The following is a 20312-nucleotide window of genomic DNA, read 5'->3' on the forward strand; positions in this document are numbered from 1 at the left end:
TGTGCATGGGCAAGTGTAGCTCTTTCAAATGCAAATGGCTGCACATGTAAAATTAGTAGATGCAATTGTAAAGGCCCATTCAAAAATTTGAACCCTAGCATATCTTCTATTAGAGGGTCACGCACAACTGTGGATGTGAATAGGTTGAATGGTCATTTCTCATGCAACTTTTTCGTTGATAGGACTTGATCTGATTTGGCATGAAGTGGCACAGCCAGAACATAATACAGTATTGCTCCCTCATGTCTTTACACTAATTTCTGAAATGTCTTCATATCACCACCACCCCATAATATGTCCCAAACTTTCTAATGTACTAGCAAAGAAGATTAACAATTGTTCTGTACTAACAGAGCTGGTCAGAAAATGATCACCTTTGTCCGGCTTGTCCTCGTCTGTCCCTCCACGAACGCAAGTCAACACCACACCATTCTATTTTGTTGCAAGCACGTTCTTTCCATTTTGGGCCAAAGAGTTTTGTCATCGGATTGGCCCAGAGCATTTTTGGTCTGCCCAGTGGTCGCCTGTGGTCTCTGAGGATCCAATCACTGATGCAGGTTTTCCACCCATTGTCTTGCCTGCAGACTACATGACCCGCCCATCTTCGCTTTGCGTCATACATTGCCTGCACTACATTGGTCACCTCTGCACGCCTTCTGATCTCATCATTCGGTATATGATCATGGAGCGATATCTTACACATTCACCTTTCCATTGCTCTCGGTGACAGTGAATTTTTCTTCCTCTGCTTTTGTCATTGACCAGCTTTCTGCTCCATATATCATTGCTGGTAGAACCGAGTTAAACAGTTCTTTCCTTTTCTTAATGGGCAGTTCATCATCTGTTAGAGAAATCTTTATTTTGCTGAAACTTGCCCACCCCGCCTTTCGCCTCCTACTGCATTCCCCTTCGAATGAGTTGTCTCTGCTCAGCTGCTGACCCAGGTAAATATATTTGTCGACCGCCTAGATTTCTTTCCCATTTACAGTGATGATTCCTTCTGCGCATTGTTATTCTACATCTACTTCATCTTCGATGTGTTCACTTTCAGCGAAAATGTTCGCAGTTGCTGCAATTTGTTCTCTGCAAGCCACACAAAGCAGAAAATGATACTTTCTGCAAAAATTTCAAATGAAATAAAAATAAATCTTTTTCTGGAAAATTTCACAGGTATTTTCTGCAAAAATGTTCATTTAAAAAAATTAAACAACAAATTTCAACCAGCTCTATCTATCAATGTAGTCTCAGCAGGATCTCACCTTCACTGCAACAAATGTACATATGAAGTTAATTGATCTTACTATGTGTACAGAATCTATTATCCCAAATGATCTCTATGTGCTTTACAAATTTAACGAACAAGATCACTGCATCTGCTGCTGAAATTCAGCCATCTCTTTCTGAAACCTCAGTGCCTAACAACACTGCACAAATGTTTAGGACAAGAAGTGAAGAATCAGTGATCCAATCAAGGAGAATTAAGGTAAGCAAAGTATAAACACCTAACTTGGAATTTGGGCAGGAGACTGAGATTAGAAAACCTACTCTTATTATTAACATCACCATGGAATCTTTAATGGCCAGTATCCTTCGGCAGCACCATGCTTCAGTGGATCAGTGCTGACTCAGAATGAAAAATGCCACATAGTGAATAATCAATACCACTTCCTTCAGTTTCTTGGTATTCCTAAGAGGTCTCCTGTCCAAGTGCTGACATAAAACTGATCCTTCATAGGTTGGGAAACAATCTTCTGCTGCACATAGTATCCACTAGGTGCAGCAAAAGTGGGGGAACCTCAAAGGAACCAGTTGCAGCTCCCCAATCCTCAGGGCAGTACACGGCTGGTTCAGCTGCAGCATAGTTTGAGCAGCACTGAAGTTACTCCAAAAGATGCTCTCAATGCATTAGCCCCAAGGGGGTCATCCACCAGCTGGGGATGGCGCTCTAGCCATGCCTCCTACACTCCTTGGCATGATCCCTGGGCTGGGGGCTAAAAAGGAGTTGGTGCAGGGCTGGCTATGCTACTCAGTGATTTCCCTGTACTACGGAAATCTCCGGTTAGCTATTTAAGCCCTCCATATTGCCCCTTTGAACAACTGGAGCATCACAAAGATGCCAGAGTAGGACTCAGGCTTGCGCCCCTTATGTAAACACAACACAAGACTGTACAGCTGGAGGTTGTAGTATGTAGTCCCAGGCTTCAGCATTTTTGTTTTATGAAACTAGAAATTGTGTCTACTCCGCCTGGTTATAGAAGAGCAAATGAGAGTTCCTGGCTTGTTCCAAAAATGTAAAGCAGGATCAGCAGTAAAAGATGTTGAAGCAGCCAACTTTGAAGTGGAATATGGATTAGTGTCACCAAGAGCAGCAGCAAAAGCTGTGGAGGCAGCCTCTGACGGGGCACTTCCCTTTCTGAACATTCTGAATCTGTACAGCACAGCCACATGGAAAATTTCTCTAGAAATATTTCCCCAGTTTTGTCCAGCTCTACAATACAGGTTTACCCTCTCTAGTTGTTCCAGACCTCAAGTAGCAGAATGAGAATGGGTGGATATAATAGACAGAAGGTGTAATTTGATTTGCCTAAAATATAAAATCAAATTATTCCCCCATTACTATGTACAGAATATTGGTGGTGACAATCAGGATGTATTTATGTACTTCCAGATCAGTATATAGAGCAGACTGTAGTATTTACACACTTACTATGACTACCTGAAGAGTCTCATCCATAAGCTAACATGACATATATTAGAATGCATTTATATAGAACTGTAAAAAAATGTGTATTTTTTTTCTTTTTACTCTGTAATTATTACTGCAAAAGTTCATAGCTTCTTTCCAAGATCAAGGAGTTACATTTCTTCCTTTTAATTTACATGATGTAGACCAAGGTTTTAATTACATACATGGATTCTTGATATTCACTGTCTCTTCAGGAATGTGCTTATTCTAAAAAAAGTGAAATAATCCAAATATATTCCTTATACAGAAATAAAGCTTTTTCCCCCTTCTATAACAGAATTGCTGCTTTAAATAGTCTCTCAAGTTAGGAACAGAATGATTCTTTTATGTCCATATTCAATTCATACTGATTAAGTATTTCATATCTTACATCCTCCTGCAATGTCACAAGAAATAAGGCCAACATTTTAAAACTGGAGTGTCTAAAGTTAGGTACCTAAATCCATATTGGACAGCTAAATAAGTTTCCTGATTTTCAGAAGTGCTAAGTGAGCACCTATTGATCTCAGTTACTCAAACTATTTTAATGGATTAAAGGAGTTTTTTGTTTGTTTGTTTGTTTGTTTTTAAAGACATACATGGGAGTCAGGTACCCAACTGCTATTAACTTTCACTAGGAGTTAGGGAAGCTATCTGCTCACTGTGCCTTTGAAAACTCCCTCTAACTTTAGGCACCGAAGTTTCAAAATTTTAGCGGAAGAGAAGAGCTACAATCTTCATCTCGTTTTCTCTGGATGTGTAATCAATACAAAGAATAAAGACTGTTCCCACCTTAGTGTTTCCCTTTGAGTAATACCGTTTCTTATAACATATGGCAATTATCCATTCTTAGTACCATTTTTCAAACAACAATGAATAATCATTCGGTACATATGTGCTTTTCCCTTACAATTAAAAAGTAATATCTCTCTGAACAATTTTAAAATGTACTCTCAAGAATGTATTTAGCTAAACCCCACACAGGAGCTGGTGCACAGTCCATATTTTGAGTGTTTAATTCCCAATACACACTGTAATAATACATAGCCATTGCATCTGGAAACTGCACACTTTTTCTGGTGTATAAACCTGGGCCATTTTGTTTCTGTATAAACCAAGATAAAGAAGAGCAAGGATCATATTTACTCCTTTCATGGGGTCAATGTGAATATCAAGTTATTATTGCTATAAGACCATCATAGTGCATGACACTTTAGAGGCCACTGCCCTGAGGAACAGCCAGATGCTGGGACCAGAAAAAGGGGATGGATCACTTGATGATTGCCTTGTTCTGTTCATTCCTTTTGAAGCATTTGAAATTGGCCACTATTGGAAGACAGGACACTGGACTATATGGACCACTGGTCTGACCCAGTATGGTCATTCTTATGGTCTTAGGGAAATTACACACACTCTACTGTAGTTTGTAACAAGATAGATTTATTTTCCATCTGACTCTGCCCCCTATTAAACTGCACTCTCTCTGTGGGCATAATCAAAAGACAACCACCCGTCCACAGGGGAAGAGTTTAATACATGTCTACATGGATACTTTGTATTCTATAATTTTTAAGCAAAATACATAAAAATCCAATGTAATTCATTTTAAGAGTATATAACAATTAGGCCTTAACAGTTAGCTAACCCATTTTGTTCTAAAATTCAACAAACTCCGAGAAAATCTCTTTTTATACAATCTTTGGGATATGTCATTTGCCATTTATATTTGATGGCCTTAAGGAAAAAAAGTTATAAAAAGGTATTAATGCAAGTAGATAATAAAGCTGCATTCTATAAATCTATAGCAGCTTACAGTAATCATTAAAGGTTGCAAAACTCTTTCATCTATTCAAAAATATGCAGTGCACAGAATGCCTGCTAAGGTGCATGACAAGTCAGAGTTAAATATATATTAATAAATGAATTAGCTTCATAAATAATAGCCATAATGACATTTTAGGAGACAATAAGTCTGAGGATTGTCAGAAAATGGTTGATGTATGAGCTTCACGTCTCAGTGATTCTTCAAAATGAATAGGCTTTGCGAGATAGTTCAGACCCACGACCAGCCTATTTCCTTGAATAATTTACTTGTTGTCAATTTGTACAGCCACATTACACATGCAAATTGTGCTGCCTGTGCAAACACCACTTGGAGATGATAAAAACAAATTTACGAAGGCTATAGAGGAAGGATTTATTTCACTTTCTCGCCCAGGTCAAGCAATACATGTATCTGACGATTGTGTGTACCCAATTTTGTTGTAATTATATCAGCAAATTATTCTTTATAATCTTATTATTTTTAGCAGTCTCCTTGTGCTTGGGATAATTAGCTTTCTTCACTCAGTGTAAAAACAATTCAACTTGCCAGCTAGGCAGGGCACAGCTCCATTATCTGTTTTGGGTTTAAATTTATTCCCTATATTCTTGGACACTTTGTGTAAATTAAAAATTTCATAGTCCCTAATACTGTACACGCTGTTCATTCAGTGATGAATTAAGGTCCCTAAACCTCTACGTTTGCTATTAGATATCTCACCCACTTTATATGTTAATCTGTGCTAATGAATTCCACAACCCCTAGCCACAGCAAGATGACTAAAATTATTACCACTTACAGAGATATGCCTTTTTCATTTAAAGTTCAATTCAAATTGCTCCCATAAACAGTCTGCCACACAAAGATACCTCTTTTAAAGGAGAGTTACTTACCTGTAAGTAGAGTTCTCTGAAGGTAGTATTATCTTTGGCTACACATTCCTAAGTTACATGACCTCTGGTTTGTGGCACAAGGAGAGTGGATTCATAGCTTGATAGTTGAGACTTTTTCTTTCAGGCACTTCATTAGTGTGCCTCCAAGGTTATTTATACCATACTCTGTCACATAACTGCTCATTCCTTTTTGAGGTAGGCCCTAAATCAAGCAGTTAGAGCAAACAAGCTCCTAAAGAAGAGGAGGTTGGATTGACTGAACACCTATCCATTGTATTGCATTGAAGGACTTACAGTTAAGTATCCCTTCTCTGAAGGCAAATATCTATGGTCCAACGCTCCTGGACACTTAAAACAAACACCACACACAGAAGGGCAACAAACAAAACAGACATATTACCATATGTTGTAACATATCCATGGCCACATCTGGATGTCAGGTTGCTTATAGCACGGCTACTGGGAACTTCATAGTGAGAGTGGGGATCAAACTCCTGATCCTAAAGGACAGTAATCTACTACTACTAGTCTTCCCTACTAAAGGAGAATCTAGTTAGCAGTACAGGATCTCAGTTGGGCAACTGTGATCCCAACCAGCAGAGGCACTGGTACACACAGAGACTAAATAGGTTCATTACAATATCTTGAAAAATCCACTGCTATTTGTACAAGTGAAATCATGGCAGCACATTTTAAGATACTTTACAAGGTATCAAACTTGGCCCAGAAAACTGAATGTAGCACAAAAATAATTTTAACAAGATCAAGCTTCTAGTAATAATGTTTCCACTTATACAGCTCCTTATATTTTCAAAGTGCAATACAAACACTAATTAATTTCACATAACACCTTTGAAAGGTAGGTAAAATAATATTATTTGTTTCACAATTTGAAATAGAGAGAGGTTAAGTGACTTGCCCAACCCCCACATCATCAGTCTCAGATCCAGGAATTCTTGGTTGCCAGTCCCTATTTACTCCTCTAAACAATGCTGATTAATATACAAGGAAAAACTCTTCTATTAAAGGTTAAGAAAACTACTCTCTGCCTCTTCCTCTGTAAAAACAATCTAAGGTTATGATTATTTCACATAGTGATAGAGTTGGCTACCGGTAGAAGTCAGCTTACCTTCTACTGCAAGAGTGGACAAAGTGCGCTCCCAGACCCAAATAGGGTCCATGGACTCATGGCTCTAACAACCAACATATCAATTGATGGATCGACACTTAAGATTTTTAACACAGTATTTGAAACGTCATTGTTTGTCTTACAATAGCTGAACATTCTCACATTTAGTGTCATGGGGCCAGTTTTCCACAGGTATTTAGATGCCCGAAGATGCCAATAGATGCCAAGTGGGATTTACAAAAGGGCCTAAATAAGTCAGGCACCTAATTTCCATTGAAAGTCATAGGAGTTACATGACTAACCTACTTAGATCCTTTTGAAAAGCCACCTAGATGCCTATCTGCAACTTGAGACACCTAAATATATTTGAAAAGCTAGCCCATACAGCCCTGAAAGATTAACTAACCTAATTATATTATTGTTATTCATTATTTGTGTTACAAATGCACCTAAGGCTCCAATTGCAATTATAGTGTGTCATAAATATAAAGGGAAGGGTAAACACCTTTAAATCCCTCCTGGCCAGAGGAAAGGGTTAAGAAGCTAGGATAACCTCGCTGGCACCTGACCAAAATGACCAATGAGGAGACAAGATACTTTCAAAGCTGGAGGGGGGAAGAAACAAAGGTTCTCTCTGTCTGTGTGTTGCTTTTGCCGGGACCAGAGCAGAAATGCAGGTCAGAACTCCTGTAAAGGGCTAATAAGCAATCTAGTTAGATATGCATTAGATTCTGTTTTGTTTAAATGGCTGATAAAATAAGTTGTGCTGAATGGAATGTATATTCCGGTTTGTGTGTCTTTTTGTAACTTAAGGTTTTGCCTAGAGGGATTCTCTGTTTTGAATCTAATTACCCTGTAAGGTATTTAGCATCCTGATTTTACAGAGGTGATTCTTTTACTTTTTCTTCATTAAAATTCTTCTTTTAAGAACAGGTTTCAGAGGAACAGCCGTGTTAGTCTGTATTTGCAAAAAGAAAAGGAGTACTTGTGGCACCTTAGAGACTAACCAATTTATTTGAGCATGAGCTTTCGTGAGCTACAGCTCACTTCATCAGATGAATCTGATCAGATCAGAATCTGATGAAGTGAGCTGTAGCTCACGAAAGCTCATGCTCAAATAAATTGGTTAGTCTCTAAGGTGCCACAAGTACTCCTTTTCTTTTAAGAACCTGATTGCTTTTTCCTTGTTCTTAAGATCCAAGGGTTTGGGTCTGTGTTCACCTATGCAAATTGGTGAGGATTTTTATCAAGCCTTCCCCAGGAAAGGGGGTGCACGGTTTGGGATGATTTGGGGGGGAAAGAAGTTTCCAAGAGGGCTTTCCCTGTTAGACGCTTGGTGGTGGCAGCAATAAAGTCCAGGGACAAAAGGTAAAATAGTTTGTATTTTGGGTAAGTTTTAACCTACACTGGTAAAAATAAGCTTAGGGGGTTTTTCATGCAGGTCCCCACATCTGTACCCTAGAGTTCAGAGTGGGGAAGGAACCTTGACACAGTGTCATTGTTTAGGTGCTTTATTAATACATGGTCAGAGACAACTCCTGCCCCAAACAGCTTGCACTCCAAACAGGCGAAAGAATGATTAAACTAATTTTACAGATAGGGAACTAAGGTACAAAGAGATTAAGTAACTTGTTCAGGTCACACAGGAAGTCTGTGGCAAAGATGATAATTATGGATATGATTTTGTCAGCAAAATTCACAGAACAATCATGGTAAAAATGTACAAAATGAGGGTATGGTCATGGTGGAGCCCCGCCAATTAGGGCTGGCTGCCTGAGCCCTACGACCTGGGGCTGAAGCTGAAGGACGAGAGGGGCTGAAGTTGAAGCCGAAGAAGTCACAGAGATCTGTTGGAATTATGGAATCTGTGACCTCTATGACCAAATCGTCTCCTTAATGATAATTGAATCTAGATGTCCCGGTCCAGTGTTTAACCACAAAATCATTCTTCCTTTCTGGGTGTCAATGGTGTGCTAATACTTTTGAGAGGCCTGCCTATTCAGGACTGGATAAAACAATCTTATTCAAGTGCCACTTCTTAAAAATACAGATGATAGGGAAAGAATGAACAATAAAATACAAGTTTCTGAGGAACTAGTAGACATTAAATGAAGATTTAGATAATCTTCTCCACAAAGATTTAAGGCTTGATTCTGAACAGCTCAGTTGCAGAGTGCTCTGAGAATAAGCACAAGTTACAAAGTGATTAGCAGAACAGAGTGCATAAGCAAACCTGATCCTGAATTATACAGAACCCTACTTAGAGGTCACAAAGTTACTCTTGCCTAGTAGCGAGAGTAAGTGCTTCTTCTTAGTGTATGTGCAACGTGCCTCAGGTGGCACATGACCAGAATTTATCACCGAATTTGGTCCACTGGTTAGAGTTGCAGGTGTCCAGATTTCGACGGAACGCCCGGTCAAAAAGGGACCCTGGCAGCTCCAGTCAACACCGCTGACCAGGGTGTTAAAAGTCTGGTCAACGGTGCTACAGGACTAAAGCAGGCTAGTCCTTACCTGTCCTGGCACCACACTGCGTCCCAGAATTGGCCAGTTGGTCCAGCTCCTAGGTAGGGGGCCATGGAGCTCCACGTGCTGCCACCGCCCCAAGCACCAGCTCCTCACTCCCATTGGCTGGGAACCAATGGGAGCTGGGGGGGACAGTGCCCGCATGCGATTGCTGTGCGCCGAGCCTCCTGACCCCCTCGCATAGGAGCTGGACCTGCTGGCCACTTCCGGAGGGCACCACAGAGCCACAACAGGCAGGGAGCCTGCCTTAGCCCTGCTGCACCACTGACTGGGAGCTGCCCGAAGTAAGCCCAGGCCCCAACCCCCTGCCCCAGCCCAGAGACCCCTCCCACACCCTGAACCCCTCATCCTTGGCCCCACCCCAGAGCCTGCACCCCCAACCCAGAGCCCATACCTCCTCCTGCACCCCAACCACCTGCCTCAACCTGCAGCCCCCTCCCACACTCCGAATCCCTCAGCCTCACCAACCAGCCTGGAGCCCCCTCCTTCACTCCAAACCCCTCATCCCCAGACCCACCCCACAGCTGGAGCCCTCACCCCCTTCCACACCCCAACCCCCTGCCCCAGCCCAGTGAAAGTGAGTTGCGGATGGGGGAGAGCAAGCCACCAAGGGAGGGGGAGTGTAGAGCAGGGGGCAGGGCCTTGGGGAAGGGGCGAGGCAAGGGCATTCGGTTTTGTGTGATTAGAAAGTTAGCAACCCTGGTTGGATCATTCGCTTCTCTGGCCAAGGCTGGGTGCTGATGGGGAGCACAACATGAATGCTGATCCATGCTCCTTAAGGGCTAAAGGCAAATAGCAAAGCATCTCATGCTGAGGATTATATTTAAGCGCATGTTTTCTCAGAATGTCTGTTCTCTGTTATATCACCCCTTTTTCGCCCTAAGTCTCTGAGAAGATGGAAGCAGGCATGCAAGGGGATTTAGACTGACTTGCTTTTGTTCAGTGCAAAAGACAGTGTCTAGTGCATAATTTAATTACAACCACATGTAATCTTGGCGCACACTTGTGCTGGAGGGCAACAACCTTGTGTTCACTACCGCACACTATGGGCCTAATCCAAAACTCACTGAAAACCATGGGAGTCTTTCCATTGACTTCTATAGGCTTTGGACCAGGACCCATGCAAGGGCTTGCAGGATCAAAGCCTTACTATCAGTGCTGTAGAGAGGACTCACATTACAAGACATCATTACTATTAGAAAATATATTATCCAATATTTACTTTCATGTGCTGCCCTAGATAATGTTCTTGTGAGATTTCCATTTATTGTCCCTATAATGGTTCCTAGGGTCTTTGTTTAGCAAGAAATGAATTTTGTTTCTTATATTGCTCTGTATGTGAAAAAACCTGTAATCCCTTTTCACTGCTTTTAAATGCCTATTTGAGTGTAATTATTTTAAAGAATTAATAAAAAGTTTTTTTAAAAACTGTATGTAGAAAAAGTGCAGAAAAAAATTAGAAGTCATTTAACTGACTTTGCATCTTTCTTTAAAATCAAACTACTATTCCTTTTCACTGTATTTTATTGTATTAAAACATAATCATGTTAGAAAATTTCCCAGTAGGTCAACAAAAATGAAAACAAGGTAAATACTATATTCTCACAATGACTATAATCTACTAATACAATAGGGTCTCTTCCCAGTATGTTTGAACAAAAATTCAGTTCTTGATTATTTCAACTTATTTCCAAAATACTGTCTACAAAAGAGAAAATGTACTGTTTCCATATTTGTGAAAAGTTTCTTAGATCCATTCCCCATTTCCTATTGTCAACAACAACAGCTAGTAATATGTAATTTATATTACACATACACCTTTTTTGTATATATAATTAGACATCTTTTGTGGAAATAAGTGTATATGGGATCAATCAGGAACATTTACTTCCATATAACTCTACGTACCTTTTGTAAAACAATCAAAACCACCTGGCTATATATTTGTGACCATAAAAATATTTCCTTGCAAATGGACTCTTTATGCATTTTTCAAATAATTTACAAAAATGATAGTGCCCCAATGCTAATAAACCCTCTTATCATGTAACTACTGTTTTGAGCAAATGTTTAAGAAAAGAGTGTGACAGCTACTGCTGTCCCATGCAGTATCTTTGGGGACCATAATATATTGGGTTTTTAGGTCACTGCGGGCCCACACTGTGTGCAGCTACTGCAGGAAGGGTTGCCCCAGCTCCTCCAAGAACTAAGAACTGGGGGGGGGGGGCGGTGATTAAGGTGAATCACTCAGGTTGTAAACACTGTCAGAGAGGTACCACCTTCTGGGACAGTGGTGGGCAACCTGTGGCCCGTGAGCTGCACGTGGCCTGTCAGGGTAATCCGCGAGAGGTAATCCCGTGTTTACATTGACTGTCCACAGGCACGGCAGCCCGCAGCTCCCAGTGGCCGCGGTTCACTGTTCCCAGCCAATGGGAGCTGCGGGAAGCAGTGCGGGCCACAGAGCTGGTATGCCATTCCACCTATGTTATATCTGAAGCAATACAAAGGGCATTTTGAACTACAAACTGGACATCTATATGAATAATCCATCCTGGTAGGGTGTAGGGATGTAAGTAGGGTTTTTAAATGGAAACCTTTTAACTGATTACAATTCTATTGGTTAAATGGTTAACCATTAAGGAGTTCACATAGGCCGGGAACTAGGGGTAGTGTATGTGGGGCTCTGCTGCCTCCCCGCACCTGGGGTCCGGGCCGCTGGGCTCTGCTGCCTCCCTGGGCCTGGTATCCTGGCCACCGGCCCCAGGACTCCACTACCGCCCCATGCCGGGGTCCCAGCTGCCGGCATGCTGGCCCGGGGACCAGCACTCCGCTGCCACCGGCCCAACAGCCGGGACTCTGGCTGCCAGCCCCGCCCCGGGGTCCCAGCTGCTGGGACCCCCCGTGTGGGGGGCAGAGGAGTTTAATCATTAACCGAAACCGATAAGAATGTACTTATCTGTTAAGCGGTTAAACATTTACATCCAAAAGCAGAGTATGCAATGTAGCAACAGCAGTCAGAGCCTCTTCTCAAGCAATCAAATAGAAGTTGTGAGACCATTTTAAGCCATCAAAATCATAGTGTGGACTAACGTACGGTAGCACCAAATTACAAATATTTTATAATACACTAGAATATATAGCTGAATAATCCAATAAAGACTGTCCAACGGGAAAGATGGACTGCTCAGGCTGCTGTCATAAACTAGTTTGACTTTATAAAATAAAACCAATGATCCTGTCTCCTGTACATGTTTTTTGTATTTATCAGTATAGTTTCTTATATGATGAATCACATATTAATGTTATTACATAGTAGTATTTTCTTCGATGGAAAGAATAATCCATTTTTTATGACATTATTAAACAATCACAACTGGTTCTAAGACTAACATTGCATCTGAAAATATTACCACCAGCAGGTAAGGAAAACAAAGGGAACAAAGATAAAGAGAAGTTGCCGTGACACCTGCAAACTTAAATGAGGGGCCTGAAATTATGCATTATGCAGCACATTGCAATTGCTCTAGACCTTCCTTCTGCAGTTCATTAGATTAATTTTTCAAACAATAGCATCAAAACATTGTTTAGACTAGAGTTTAATTACTGGTGTTTTAGTAGTTTTATGTTCCATGGGAATCTCACAGGCATTCATAAAAGGCATAGTTTGGCAGGTCTCCAGGACAGGAATTTAAGTGACAAAGGAAGTTAGATCAGTTGACTAAAAGGAATTAAATCAGATGACTTGAACATTTGGTTGACAGGGACTAGAAAACTGGTAGGAGAGAAAATTCCAGAGGAATTGGAATCTGAAGCAAGTTTTGGACAAAACACCAGCCCACTTTGATTTTAAAGTACAGATAGGCATAAACAGGCATACAATAGCAGTATTAATGTGGCATGGTGTGCTCCCTGGCCTTTCTTCCCATATCAGAAGAAGGGCAGAAATAACTTGCAGGACACATGAAGAAGCCAAGAAGGGAAGCTTTCTGCAATAATCCTCTTGTAGCTCTAATAGTCAATGACCTGTGGAACATAAATTCTGCAGGTTTGGAGGGGGTAAAGGATGGGTAAAAGCTGGAATAAGGTGCAGTAGTTGCAATCTGCCTAGCTATGGCTTTTCCCTCATAAGTATGTGTAAAAGGTGGCCTTAATTTGTTCCAGTGAGGTGAAGGTGTATTTAGAGCTGGCCTGAACGTTGGCTACCTTATTTGTAGATAGAATTAATTTGCAACCACAAAATGAATTGCAGATGCCTGCAATTAGTGCAACTATTCAGACTTGTACCTGAAACTGAATTGTGGGTACAAAAGTGGGGACACTAATTCTGCAGATACAAATTGTGCTGAGAAACGAGAGGCTATCCCTCTGAAAACTTACCCCTAAAGTGTCAACCATATGAATCTAGCAGGCTATAACAGTGTCACATGTGTAGCTCTTAGAAGTTTTCTCACATTAGAGGGTATTAGGAAAGAATATAGGATGGTGGCCTATCACATCTGTCAGTCAATGAATAGGCAATATCAATAAATTCAGTTATAACTGTTTACCTGTATAAACAATTAGATTCAATTAGTAAATGTAAATGAAATATAACTTAAAAATGATTTTCCCAGATGAGAGAAAAAAGGTATTCACAAAATGAGCGTGAAATTTACATGTAGTTCATGAAAAAGTGATTGTTTACACAGTTAAATACTTTGTATCTGAGGTGCAAAGTGAGGGCACAAAGGAAAATAAGAATCATGAATATTTGTTTTAAATCTCTATATAGAGCATGTTGGTATGCCCTTCATATAAGGGCCTGGTCCTGCAAACCCTGACTCACATAAGTAATCCTTGCAAAAACGAGTAGCCCCATTAAGTCAATGAGGTAACGACTACTCACATGTCAGGGTTTGCAATATCAGGTTCTTATTAGCATTTACGTTGCACTATTCTTTTTCCCCCCACACAATATTTTAAAAATATCTGCTCCTCCTTTTTTGTCCCTGGTGCTTCCCAGGATTACCCATGGTTGTGAGACACCTCGCTACCACCTACCCTTAGTGTGAAGAAGCCTTGTCTTCTTGAAGAACCTGTCCTGACTCTTTCAGCCACAGGCAACACAAGCACTCCCCTCTCAGCCTACACGGGCTCCACTCTACCTTGTGCAGATTAGTGATAGGCACACTCCAACCCCCAAGTTCTCAGAGCATACCCCTGCAGTGTCCAGTCTTTTATCCACTGGACACTCACAGAATTACCAGACCCATGCACTGCCGCTTACAAAGTACACCTTAGAACACAGCACCGCTTAACACACAATACGTATATTTGTTTATAGCGAATGCAAGTATAAGTTTATTTAATAAACAGAGATTCATATGATAGCAAACAGAAATACTGGAAACTAAGGGTTACATATCAAATAAAAGCATATCACACAATCTAGAGCTTAAAGTCAACTAACAAGATGCCCTCTTGTCTAACAAAGTACTGCTTACCCCAAGTCCTTCTCACAATGTTTTTGAACCAGGATGGGTGAGACCTTTCCTTCTAAGGCCAAGCATGCTGGCAGCTTGCCTCCCCCAGTGAAGGATGTGAAGGCATCTTTCCGCACACCCGGATATACCAGTCCTGTCCTTTGTTCTTCACCTCTAACACAGAGTCCCCCACCCATTTATCTCTTCCTGTTAATTTTGCTTTTGACATCCCCAATGTCTTATTAGCATTTGACTCAGTATTCAAATATACTCTCATTGTAAGACACAATATACAATAGTCAACCACAGAGATAAGCATCTCTGATCTTCTGTCTGGTGGAACCTGGCTTAAGGCATGCTACCTTTGGTGAGCTACTTTTAACTACAAGGCCTTAGGAACATAATTTCCTATATAAACATATCTCCTTACATATTATATGCATATATATTTCACAAAGATTATGATGATCAGTGTGATACAGGCTTTCAACAGAAACCTAACATGACACTCTTTGGTGAGCTAGAATATAAATATCACACCCAAGGAATCCCTGTAACCCTTATGCACCCCTGTACCCTCTGCCAGTTGGCATCAAGAGGTCCTTGGGTCACATTGTCCCAATAACTAAATTGTTTGAGAATATCTAGGTGAAGATTTTTAAAAAATGGTATTTAGGCTCCTAACATCCATTGAAATGTGAATTTCACAGGATGTTAGGAACCTAAATACCTTTCTGGATCTGCCCTCACTATAGCGATTCCCACCTCATAAGTCAATTTGAGATCAAGTGTGCAAGCATCCAACCTGTAGAAAATGTTGCTGCCAAATCTTATGTCACTTCAACCACATTCCGTTTCCATCTTTTAATCACATTGTTCTAATAGTGATGCCAGCCTTAATATCCCTTTTATCTCTTCCTCCCTCTTTGCCTTCTTCCATGCTGCTCCCTTCTCAGGAAATACTTTGCCTGAACCTCTTCACCAAGCCATATTCAAATTCCTCCTAAACACCCACTCCTGCTGTCACCCACAAAAACTAAAGAGTAAGAAAAAGTTAAAATAAAGTGTAACAAAACTTTCCAAGCGATTATGTACCTTAGTGAATACAATGTGCCATCATGTATCTTTTAACGTTTACCTTTCAAACATCTGGCAGATTCAGTTTCCTGGATCAGAATTCTAGATTTGTTCCTCAGAAAAGGTCACATCTACAGACTTTTTTGGAGCTAGCTAGGGAAAACTGAGGCTCTGATCTGCAGCTTGTTCCGTGCAGAACATATTGCAGGATTAGGGCCTAAATTCTTTGAGATTTCCTCTTTCTGCATGATTTGTTGATGGTGGCTGCTTCTTTATGTTTTAAAAGGATTTTTTTTTCCAGCCTTGAGAAGTAAAGTACAATTCCTTTGAGATGATTAGGCAAAAATTTCTTCATGGAAATATTTGAATATTTTAATATTGTGCAATTTTAATTAATGGAAAGACACCTAGAGTTTGGGATGGATGCTTATTTAATGTTTGTCTACAATAACCAAGATCCTGGGATGTTTTTGCCTGGAGGGACAGTCATGACTCTGACAGAGTCCATCTTACAAGGCATAAAACAGGGGTTGGCAACCTATGACACATGTGCCAAAGACCGCACGCGAGCCAATTTTTAATGGCACGCTGCTGTCTGCTGGGGACAGGTGAATTCACTGTCAGGGTGCCCTGACTCTTGCACCCCCCACATCCACATCCCCACCCTCACCCTGAGCACCAAACAGAAGCTCCTGCACACGCACCCACATTCCCACCTGCACCCCTCCCACCAAATGGGAACTGCCCAGGTAAGCGCTCCACACCCAAACCTCCTGCCCCAACCCTGAGCCTCCTCCCTCATTCCAGCTCCTGGCCAGACCTTGCACCCCAGGGCTGGGGTTGTGGGGGGGGTGCAGGGGTCAGGGCATGGGGCTGGGGTGGGGGGGTGCAGGGGTCGGGGCTGAGGGCTAGGGAGTGGTGGGGGTGCTCCCAGCCCCCTCCCCGAGTGGCTCATGGCAGGGGGCTGGAGGGGATATGCCTATTCCACCCCCTTCCCCAAGGTCCCCGGAGCAGGTGAACGAAACCCCAGGCCGGCAGCGGGCTGAGCAGGCCGGCGGTGTAAGATCAGCATTTTAATTAAATTTTAAATGAAGCTTCTTAAACATTTTGAAAACCTTGTTTACATACGACAATAGTTTAGTTACATAATATACAGACTTATAGAGAGAGACCTTGTAAAAAACGTTAAAACGTAGTATTGGCAAGCGAAACCTTAAATGAAAGTGAATAAATTAACACTTGGCACACCACTTCTAAAAGGTTGCTGACCCCTGGCATAAAATATCCTGAAACCTCTCCAGGAGTGATGCAGGCAGTGATGCTGATAACTTCACAAAGCAAATCTCCCCATACCCACTGTGCTCACTGGTGACACACCTCCCTATTACTTCCTTGGAGCAGAGAATCATAGAATCACAGAATATCAGGGTTGGAAGGGACCTCAGGAGGTCATCTAGTCCATCCCCCTGCTCAAAGCAGGACCAATCCCCAATTAAATCATCCCAGCCAGGGCTTTGTCAAGCCTGACCTTAAAAACCTCTAAAGGAAGAAAATTCTACCACCTCCCTAGGTAACGCATTCCAGTGTTTCATCACCCTCCTAGTGAAAAAGTTTTTCCTAATATCCAACCTAAACCTCCCCCACTGCAACTTGAGACCATTACTCCTTGTCCTGTCCTCTTCTACCACTGAGAATAGTCTAGAACCATCCTCTCTAGAACCACCTCTCAGGTAGTTGAAAGCAGCTATCAAATCCCCCCTCATTCTTCTCTTCCGCAGACTAAACAATCCCAGTTCCCTCAGCCTCTCCTCATAACTCATGTGTTCCAGACCCCTAATCATTTTTGTTGCCCTTCGCTGGACTCCCTCCAATTTATCCACATCCTTCTTGTAGTGTGGGGCCCAAAACTGGACACAGTACTCCAGATGAGGCCTCACCAATGTCGAATAGAGGGGAACGATCACGTCCCTCGATCTGCTCGCTATGCCCCTACTTATACATCCCAAAATGCCATTGGCCTTCTTGGCAACAAGGGCACACTGCTGACTCATATCCACCTTCTCGTCCACTGTCACCCCTAGGTCCTTTTCCGCAGAACTGCTGCCTAGCCATTCGGTCCCTAGTCTGTAGCTGTGCATTGGGTTCTTCCGTCCTAAGTGCAGGACCCTGCACTTATCCTTATTGAGCCTCATCAGATTTCTTTTGGCCCAATCCTCCAATTTGTCTAGGTCCCTCTGTATCCTATCCCTGCCCTCCAGCGTATCTACCACTCCTCCCAGTTTAGTATCATCTGCAAATTTGCTGAGAGTGCAATCCACACCATCCTCCAGATCATTTATGAAGATATTGAACAAAACCGGCCCCAGGACCGACCCCGGGGCACTCCACTTGACACCGGCTGCCAACTAGACATGGAGCCATTGATCACTACCCGTTGAGCCCGACAATCTAGCCAACTTTCTACCCACCTTATAGTGCATTCATCCAGCCCATACTTCTTTAACTTGCTGACAAGAATACTGTGGGAGACAGTGTCAAAAGCTTTGCTAAAGTCAAGAAACAATACATCCACTGCTTTCCCTTCATCCACAGAACCAGTAATCTCATCATAGAAGGCGATTAGATTAGTCAGGCATGACCTTCCCTTGGTGAATCCATGCTGGCTGTTCCTGATCACTTTCCTCTCATGTAAGTGCTTCAGGATTGATTCTTTGAGGACCTGCTCCATGATTTTTCTGGGGACTGAGGTGAGGCTGACTGGCCTGTAGTTCCCAGGATCCTGCTCCTTCCCTTTTTTAAAGATTGGCACTACATTAGCCTTTTTCCAGTCATCTGGGACTTCCCCCATTCGCCACGAGTTTTCAAAGACAATGGCCAATGGCTCTGCAATCACAGCCGCCAATTCCTTTAGCACTCTCGGATGCAACTCGTCCGGCCCCATGGACTTGTGCACGTCCAGCTTTTCTAAATAGTCCCTAACCACCTCTTTCTCCACAGAGGGCTGGCCATCTATTCCCCATGTTATGATGCCCAGCGCAGCAGTCTGGGAGCTGACCTTGTTCGTGAAGACAGAGGCAAAAAAAAGCATTGAGTACATTAGCTTTTTCCACATCCTGTCACTAGGTTGCCTCCCTCATTCATTAAGGGGCCCACACTTTCCTTGGCTTTCTTCTTGTTGCCAACATACCTGAAGAAACCCTTCTTGTTACTCTTGACATCTCTCGCTAGCTGCAGCTCCAGGTGCGATTTGGCCCTCCTGATTTCATTCCTACATGGGAAGTGTGTCCCAATTAGGGTGCTGTATAGCAGGGACCTTATGGGGGGCAATTTTGTGCATGCTGGACACTCGTCATCCGAAGGGAGTCTTTAATCACACCTTAGACCAGAGGTGGGCAAACTTCGGCCCGCGGTCCCATCCTGCCTGGCCCTTGAGCTCCCGGCCGGAGACGCTAGCCCCTGGCCCCTCTCCTGTTGTCCCCCCTCCCCTGCAGCCATGCTGCCACACAGGCAGCATGGCTTGCGCCTGCCCACCTCCCAGGCTTTCCAATAAGCCAGTCCTGCCACTCTGAGCAGCATGGTAAGGAGGCAGGAAGTGTGTGTGTGTGGGGGGGGGGGTTTGGATAAGGGGCAGGAGGTCCCGGGGGGCAGTCAGGGGACATGGAGAAGTTGGATGGGGCCGAGGTTCGGGGGGGGGAGCAATCAGGGGACGGGGGGGAGGTTGGATAGGTGGGGGAGTCCCGGGGGGGCCTCTCAGGGGATAGGGATGTGGATAGGGGTCAGGGCAGTCAGGAGACAGGGAGTAGGGGGGGTTGGATAGGAGATGGGGTCCCCGGGGGGCAGTTAGGAGCGGGAGTGTGGGTAGGGGTCGGGGCAGTCCGGGGACAGGGAGGGTTGGATAGGGGGTGGGATCCCTGGGAGGGGACAAGGAGCAGGGGGTTGAATGGGTCAGGAGGTCTGAGGGGGACAGACAGCGGGTGGGAAGTGGGAGGGGTCGGATAGCGGGCAGGGGCCAGGCTGTTTGGGGAGGCACAGCCTTCCCTACCCGGCCCTCCATACAGTTTTTCACCCCGATGTGGCCCTTGGGCCAAAAAGTTTGCCCACCCCTGCCATAGACCTTAGTCCATCCCATGCTCTGCTGCACATTGGGCTACCCACATTTGCCATCCTTGCCTGTCAACTGCCCTTCTCTCCAAATCTTCCCATGCCATGCGGCGGTAGATCACAAGGGATCCCCAAATGAGGGAGCCTCTCCCTCGCCCTAAAGTGAGGTGTCACTCCTCTCCTCTCCCTAAAATACGAACTTCCCAAGTGGGCAGCCTCTCATCCCCTACGCACCCTGACCCCAGCCACGGGGGGTGGGGGTCTTTCCCCCCAAATGGGAGCCTCTCTCCTCCAAGGCGCCCCCCCCCAATAAAGGCGTGTCTCAGCCCCAACCCTTCCTGGCAATGGTGCAGAGACACCCCCCCGTCCCCCGGCCCGAAGCCCGTCTCCCCTTCCCCTGTGGGGGTCTCTCACACACCACCCCTGCTCCTCCAACAGGGGACTCTTCCCTCGTCCGTCCCCACGAGGATGGAATCTCTCCCCTCCCCCTCCCCGCCGACGGGGCCGGCCTCTCGCGGCTCGTTCTGCAGCTCAGCCCAAACCAGGCCTCCGCCGGTTGGCATGGAGACCGCGGCGA

General features: G+C 43.6%; 1 long non-coding RNA gene across 1 annotated transcript; it reads right to left on the reverse strand.

Moving 5' to 3' along the window:
* Nucleotides 1-996: 996 nt before the first annotated feature.
* On the reverse strand, nucleotides 997-20290 carry LOC142072831 (uncharacterized). Its single transcript, XR_012669423.1, has 3 exons — nucleotides 20154-20290; nucleotides 18822-18902; nucleotides 997-1083 (listed from the first exon to the last, which is right to left on the reverse strand). It is a non-coding gene; the product is annotated as an uncharacterized LOC142072831 (long non-coding RNA).
* Nucleotides 20291-20312: the final 22 nt, after the last annotated feature.

The sequence above is a fragment of the Caretta caretta genome, chromosome 7, assembly GCF_965140235.1.
Source record: "Caretta caretta isolate rCarCar2 chromosome 7, rCarCar1.hap1, whole genome shotgun sequence".
Classification (NCBI taxonomy): domain Eukaryota; kingdom Metazoa; phylum Chordata; order Testudines; family Cheloniidae; genus Caretta; species Caretta caretta.